The 8,414-nt window shown below is 37.9% G+C and overlaps 1 pseudogene; it reads right to left on the reverse strand.

Annotated features, from left to right (window-relative positions):
• LOC107678716 (1-phosphatidylinositol 4,5-bisphosphate phosphodiesterase beta-4-like) overlaps positions 1–8,414 on the reverse strand; it is a 65,056-nt pseudogene that overhangs the window by 12,016 nt on the left and 44,626 nt on the right.

The raw sequence follows: 8,414 nt of genomic DNA on the forward strand, positions 1-8,414 counted from the left end.
AATTCTACCTGGCAGCGTCTCTCTACTAGTAGTGAAGCTGTGGGATTTAGTTATTAAGAAATATATGCTTGAACTTTTCAGTTTCTAAGCTATTTTATTGAGAAATCACAGAACAGTGTTGACAATACATTTCCGCACTGAATGATTCTGTGTGCTCGCGATCTGCGCGTGATGTACGCGCTACTGCCTGTAGCCTATCTGTGTGCGTTACAGTGCAGCAGCGCATTAGATTAGAACGGCGATTAACTTACCTGTGCAATAAGCTGTTTAAAACGTGCATTCTCCTGTTCAATTTCGAGCATCCAGTAATATAATCACACATGTCTTGTGGAGCGCTTTCAGAGTATGCATTTATTTGTCATTTTAACTGTTTGGAAACAGAGCGTAAATGTGGAAGTCCTTCAAGGATTTCTTATCCTGTTACGCCCTCTATAGGACCAGCGACTAGTCAACGTCAAGCTTAAAGCGTCATGGCAGAGCATTGAAGTCGACTAGTCGATTAGTCGGTGCACCCCCTAGTACTGATCCACTTTTGATTTATTCGTCCAAAATTTGGCCAATTCTGTGACATTCCGCATTATACAGCAAATTCGATTTTTAAGACTGGATTCCATGATTCCGTTCGTGTTTTCCACATTGCGGAAATCATAGAGCCCTATATATTTGTCACCTTCCCGACTACAAACAGCATGAAGAGAAAAGTGCATGTGAGTGTAATGAAAAACTAAGATCACATTCACCTCACTTTCCTGATGCTCTTCTCGAGCTGCTTCTCCAGCGCTTCTTTCTCTTTATCATGTTGAGCAACAGTCCTGTCCACTTGAGCGCAGTGGGAGCTCTGCAGTGCGGCGCGGGCCTGAAATAGGAAGCAGGATTGTTTTCTCCTCTTTCTTTGTATCTGTGCCATCAGTTTTCCTGCCCTACAGGCTTCAGTGTCTGCGACACACATACAGTGTTCATAATCAATTCAATGAACTCAAGCAAACAAAAGCCTTCGGTCACCTTCGCCTGCTTCTTCTTCAAAGCGTTCACGTCCTTCTGCTGCTTCTTGACGAGCTTCATGTAGGTCTGTGGAGAGGTTAAAAAAAATGTCTTATTTCAGCTAAAGATCGTATGCAAATTGAATGTTTTATCCTCGTTAATTTGTTACCTTCGTTTGCTTTAGGTCATCGATGGTCAGTTGGGGTGCGAGCACTGATGTATCTACAGGTTCACAAAACAAAATATATTAATATGTGAATAAATCATCAAAATGTCTGGTTCAGGAATAAGACATGTGCTTTGTGTTGAGTGCAAGAATAATATATGATTTTAGCCACGATTTTGCCTTTGAGAATTTCAGGGATTGTGAAAGATGGATCTTTTTTGCCGTAGGACAGTCTTGGATTGCTTTTTGAAGTCGGTGTCAAAGTCTTTAGTCTGCCTGAGATTTTACCCACGATCCCACTGAAGTCATATAACAATGTGACAAGCAACAATAGAAAAAAAAATCATCACACAGGCTACACGCCGAACATGCCAGTTTGTATTTATTTGTTATTGTATTATATACATTTATTTATTATAATAATACTTATTAATAATATTTTACATATTTCGATTTCATGTATGACTTTATTTAATATATTTTTCATTATATAGAATTATTATTATATTTTGTGATAACTCAATGAAACATGCCAAATTACGTGTACATATTTTTGACCAGGCTGTGATAGAAATTATGAATACATGCAAAAAAACATGAGAGAACCAACAAAACTGATCATGTTGCAGTCAATGTATGCTTTTTCCGTTTTTTTGTCAAATAAAACCTGTAGCTGCAGTTTAGCCATCTTTTTTGGCCAAATAATATTGTCAGATAAATACCTTAACCAGGATTAGTGTTTTGTTCTTCCCTCATATATAAAATATTTTCCTCATATTCTGATGGTTTAATCAAACTTGTAGAGGCATTAGAAAACAAATCCCCATATCTAAGGGGTGTGACGGTACACAGAATTCATGGTTTGGTATGTACTGTACATCGGTTTTGGGGTCACGGTTCGATACGTGTTCGGTACAACATTTTTCTTATTTATTTTGAACAGACAGTGTTGTTTTTGATTTGAACTAGATTGTATAATTTTGTATAATTACCCCAGTAATCTGACTTAATCTCAACTATGTCTCAAACTGTGCTCAGATTTGCCAGGATACCAAAATCTGTAATCAAAAGTCAGAGATCTCAGTATGAACTCAGGATGATCTCTACACTGTTTTTTCTGGTGTTTTTACCCTCTCCGCAGCTGATGAGTGGATTCTGTCCTAGCGCTGCTCTCGGTCTCTCTGAGTCTTTCTGCAGCAGCATCGCCGCCGGATTCACCTTCCACTTCCTATTCCCCATCCAGCCGTCATTTGGCACATCGGCGATATCTGACTGAATAAACCAGCAGAATTCACCAAACCACACCAACACAGCACAGAGGGAGAAGACACGACTGGGCTTTGCATTGAAGAAAAGTTATAGCCTATTATTTTAATTCTTCTGTCTAAATATTTGTGCATGTAATTAAACTGCAAATTAAATTAGACCTTCATACGCTTTTATTGTGCAAGATTCAGCACTGAAAATTATTCCAAATAAAAATAATGTCATTGTAATCTTTTATAATATAAGTCCTAATATATAAAATAAACTCTATCCATCTATCCTCTAAAATCTATTCATCCATCAATCTATCACTCTATCCATCTTCGCACCCATCCATCCATTATCTATCCATCTAACCATCCATCTATCCGTCCGTCCATCTGTCCATCCATCCGTCTATCTGTCCACCCAATCAATCTATCCACCTTTGCATCCATTCATGCATCCATCATCTATATATTCATCTGTCCATCCATCCATCCATCATATATCCAATAACCATCCATCCATCTATTCATACAACCATCCACCATCCATCATCTGTCCGTCCGTCCATCCATTCATCATCTATCTGTCCATCCATCCATCATCTATCTATCCATCCATCCAACCATCCATCTATCTGTCCGTCCGTCCATCTGTCCATCCATCCATCTATCTGTACACCTAATCAATCTATCCATCTTTGCATCCATCCGTTCATCCATCATCTATCTATTCATCCAACTATCCATCATCTGTCCATCCATCCATACATCCATCATATATCCAATAACCATCCATCTATCTGTTCATACAACCAGCCACCATCCATCATCTGTCCATCCATCCATCCATCCATCATCTATCTATCCATCTGTCCATCCATCCATCTATCTGTCCGTCCGTCCATCTGTCCATCCATCCGTCTATCTGTCCACCCAATCAATCTATCCATCTTTGCAGCCATCCATCATCTATCTATTCATCCAACTATCCATCATCTGTCCATCCATCCATCCATCATATATCCAATAACATCCATCCATCTATTCATACAACCATCCACCATCTGTCCATCCATCCATCATATATTCAATAACCATCCATCCATCCATCTATTCATCTAACTATCCATCCATCATATATTCAATAACCATCCATCCATCTATCCGTCTGTCCATCCAATCAATCTATCCATCTGTCCATCCATCCATCCATCATCTATCTATCCATCTGTCCATCCACCCATCTAGTCAAGTCAAGTCAAGTCACCTTTATTTATATAGCGCTTTTAACAATACAGATTGTGTCAAAGCAACTGAACAGCATTAATTAGGAAAATAGTGTCAATAATGCAAAATGACAATAGTAAACACAAATTTTTCAGTTAAAGACAGTTCATCATTGAATTCAGTGATGTCAACATCCAGCTCAGTTTAAATAGTATCTTTGCACGCGTCTTCCGTGGGGGGTGCACCCAGGGTACGTGGTGTCCCGGCGCCGGAGTGAAGGACATCTGGGAAGATCGCGTCCTGGGTGCACCGGGCCTGTGCAGAGAAACACACGGAGTAGAGGTGGTGGGAGAATTAGCAGCGCGCTGTATACTTACCTCGGATTTGTGAGCGTCAGCCTGGGATGTTTCCAGCGCGGCTCTCCGCTCTCTCAGCTGGGTCTGCTTCGCCACCAGGTCACGGATCTGCTTCTCCACGGCCTCCAGCTCGAGCTGCACCGAGTGCAGCTCGAACGTGTCCTCACCTGCACTCAAAGGTAGACACACATCCGCCATTAAAGCAAGTAACCTACTTATCCATCCAGCCATCATTTATTCAACCATCCATCCGTCCGTCCGTCAGTCCATTCATCCATCAATCAATCTATCCATCTTTGCATCCATCCATCATCTATCTATCTATCCATTCATTTATACATCTATCTGTCCGTCCGTCCATCCATCCAATCAATCTATACATCTTTGCATCCATCCATCCATCCATCCGTCATCTGTCCATCCATCATCCATCACCTATCTATCCATCTGTCCATCCATCCATCCATCATATATCCAACAACCATCTATCCATCCATCCATCCAATCAGTCTATCCATCTTTGGATCCATCATCTATCTATCCATCTGTCCATCCATGCATCCATCCATCTACTTATCTATCCAACCATCCATCCATCCGTCCGTCCATTCATCCATCAATCAATCTGTCTATCAATCTATCCATCTTTGCATCCATCCATCCATCCATCCATCATCTATCTATACATCCAACCATCCATTTATACATCTATCTATCCGTCTGTCCGTCCATCCAATCAATCTATCCATCTGTCCACCCAGCCATCCATCCATCTATCATATATCCAACAACCATCCATTCATCCATCTATCTATTCATACAACCATCCACCATCCATCATCTGTCATCCATCCATCTATCTATCCATCTGTACATCCGTACATCCATCCAATCAATCTATCCATCTTTGCATCCATCCATCCATCCATCATCTATCTATCCATCTGTCCATTCATTCATCATCTATCCAACCATCCATCCGTCCGTTTGTCCATTTATCCATCAATCAATCTGTCTATCAATCTATCCATCTTTGCATCCATCCATTATCTATCTATCTATCCATCAAACCATCCATCTATACATCTATCTGTCCATCCATCCAATCAATCTATCCATCTTTGCATCCATCCATCATCTATCTATCCATCCATCCATCATCCATCCATCCATCATCTATCTATCCATCCATCCATCATCCATCCATCCATCATCTATCTATCCATCCATCCATCATCCATCCATCCATCATCTATCTATCCATCCATCCATCATCCATCCATCCATCATCTATCTATCCATCCATCCATCATCCATCCATCCATCATCTATCTATCCATCCATCCAACTGGGTATTGCGATATCTGAAGAAAGTATACTCTTTTAATACTTGTGTCTGAACATTTGTCTGAGTAAAATTAAGCAGCCACAACATGTGTGTAGAATAAATTCACAAGAGAGAAAGACCTGAGCTTTAGTGAACAGCCTGGAAAGATCAAACCTCAGAAGCTGCAGGAATGTCTTTGTGCTGCTGCAACACTATTCCAACGAATTGCTTCAATGCTGAAACTTTAATGAAAGCAGTCGATTCACACAGTTCAACGAGTGCTGATTAAAGTAAATGAAGGGCTCTCAAGGTTGTGTGCATTAATGATACAGACTCTCACCATCTCAATGCCCATGGCTCTCATTTGGTCGGTTCTCTTCTCACAGACCGATAAGAACTTCTTGGGATCAGACAGGGCATCTGCAATCGCTGAAACGAGAAGATCTCACAGCATGAAAACACTGAGACTTAAGACGAAACTCATGCTTGTTTTTACACAAAGGCCTCTAACCTCCGAAGCCATCGGGCACGTATGTTTTGAGGATGATGTTGCAGAAGACGGTGGCCAGGGACAGAGGTTTGTTGTACTCGTTTCGTAGGGAGATGTGCCTGTAGTTGGACTGCAGTCCGTCCAGCGGGAGAATGCGCTGTCCTATCAGCTTATTGCTGTCGTCGTACACGGCCACGCGCAGCACGGCGAGGTCTGGGAGGATCACCTGTGGGATCGGGGCACTGGTGTGTTATTTATTCTGCTTGTGTTTTTGACAGAGGAAAGAGTTTCAAAAGCAAAAACGAGAGACACAGAGACCTACACTGGAAAAAAAAACACACTCAGAAATCGTTAGTACATTTCAGAAATAGTTACAAAGAATCGGCAAGTAACACACTGAATTGTACAAAAAAATATACAAAAATTATATATTTTGAAGTAGAAAGACTAAAATAATATTTTCTTGTAAAACATGCTCCAATAATCTTTATTTTAATTAAAAAATAATAATTTTACAGCGTAGAATTCTAAATAATAAATTGTTCATGACATTTTTAATCAAAAAATATTCAGTATTGTTTTTCCTTTTTTCGTGTATTTATTTATTTAGGTTTAATAAATAAGTAGGCCTGCTTTTTTTATGTATTTTTTTATTTATTTGTATTTTTTTTATAACTGGGACCTTAGCATTTTGGAGTTTTTTTTTTTTACATTTATGTTTGCTTTATTGATTATAAAATTACAATTCATTACAAAATATGTTAATGCAAATGTAAATTGCAATGTCTCAAATAAGACATGGGCTTTGTGTTTAGTACAATCTGTTAAGAAGGATACATAATTTATGATTTCTGAGTCAGATTGATTGATTGGTTGGTTGGTTCGTTGGTTGGTTGATTGATTGATTGAGTGATTGATTACAACACTGGCCACAATTTTAGTTTAATAAATAAATAAGTCTCCTTTTTTGATACTTTCTTTTCATAACTTGCACCTCAACATTTTTGTGTGCATTTTTTACATTTAGGTTTGGCTTATTCATTATTTTATCATTATTTATATATTCATTTACTTATTATTTATTCATATTTTTTCCACACAAGGAGATTTTCTGAAAAAGATTTCTCCAAAAACGTGAAATCTTAATCATGTTCAGATTTTAAAAAAGAAAAGAGAAAAAAAAGCCACATCTAATGCAGCAAAAATGTCTCATAAAAAAACCTCATCGCACAAACTATACACAATTGCCAAAGCCTTGGAGAACAAATGAAAAAAATAAAAATAATAATAAAATAAAATCTGAAAAATACATAAGAATGAACAATGAAATAATAATAATAATAATAATAAATTATATTAAGATAAAATAAGTAAATAATATTTTGATAATCACAAAAGCAGAGTGTGAATGTTTGTTTGCTGTTAAATCTACACAAAAACAAATGCATTCAAAAGAGCTTGGATCCCAGCTAAAGATCTCTCTAAAGATTTTAGCAGCAATTAAAACTGCAAATATCATTTTCCTAAAGGTCAAATTAGTATTAATACTTCAATTAAACTGGGTCTGTTCCTCACACAAACCCATTTTACAACTTATTATAGACTTATAGAATTGAATGTGCAAGACTAGTTAAACTCCAGTTAAAAATGTAATTCCTAGATGAACGGAGTCTCTCCTAGACGTGCAGACTTATACTGTACTTTAGTGCAAAACCACTGAGGTTTTACTGTAAAGGTAGTGTGGATAATTAGACGTTCAGCGGCTTTCATAATGCAGATCTCTATAGTAACTACTCCATTTAGCTCATGTAGATATAATTAAAGTGCACTATCAAATTTCATGTCTTATACTTTCTAGATAATGACGTGGAGTTATTATAAGAGCATAATGTGTCAGGACCGTCGCTGAGTAAAGCTCACCTTCCTGAAGACAAAAGCTTCTCCGTTGTAGACGGATTCAGCCTGTTGTTCATCACCGTCCTCGTGCGAAACTCTTTACGTGTCTGTCGGGAGGCTTCACGTACGTGCCGATCTTCTCATCCGACAGAAACTGGCCTGAAATCACCTGAGAGACCAACACTGGACTCACTTTCAGAGCATTTTCCAAAACAGCAGACATTTAGCAGGCGCTTTATGCAAAGTGACCCACAGTACACCTATTACAGTCACATTTTACATAATTAACATGCTTTATTGTCTTACTGTGGCGCTAACAAACCTCACTGCTAAAGAGGTGATAGAGATTCATTTAACCAAACCAGAAGTGTTATTATTCAGGTAATATGCTAAAAAGTTTGACTAACTAAAAGAGAACTGGGTCTTTCACTTGGTTTAAAGGAAGAATTCCTACACTTTTTAATTCATGAATGTACAAGATTTTTCCACAATCTTTCAAAAACAAAAGTCTATCAATAAACAAAAAAATAATAATTTAAATAAATACATTTAAATAGATTTACATAAATTAAAGAAAGAAAGTTAGAAAGAAATAAATACTTTGAAATAGATTTAAAAAAAAATGAAAGAAATACCTTTACATATATACATGTATGTATGTATATATATATATATATATACAGTGGGTATGGAAAGTATTCAGACCCCCTTAAATTTT

This window comes from Sinocyclocheilus anshuiensis, unplaced genomic scaffold, assembly GCF_001515605.1.
Source record: "Sinocyclocheilus anshuiensis isolate Anshui unplaced genomic scaffold, SAMN03320099.WGS_v1.1 scaffold208, whole genome shotgun sequence".
Classification (NCBI taxonomy): Eukaryota; Metazoa; Chordata; class Actinopteri; order Cypriniformes; family Cyprinidae; genus Sinocyclocheilus; species Sinocyclocheilus anshuiensis.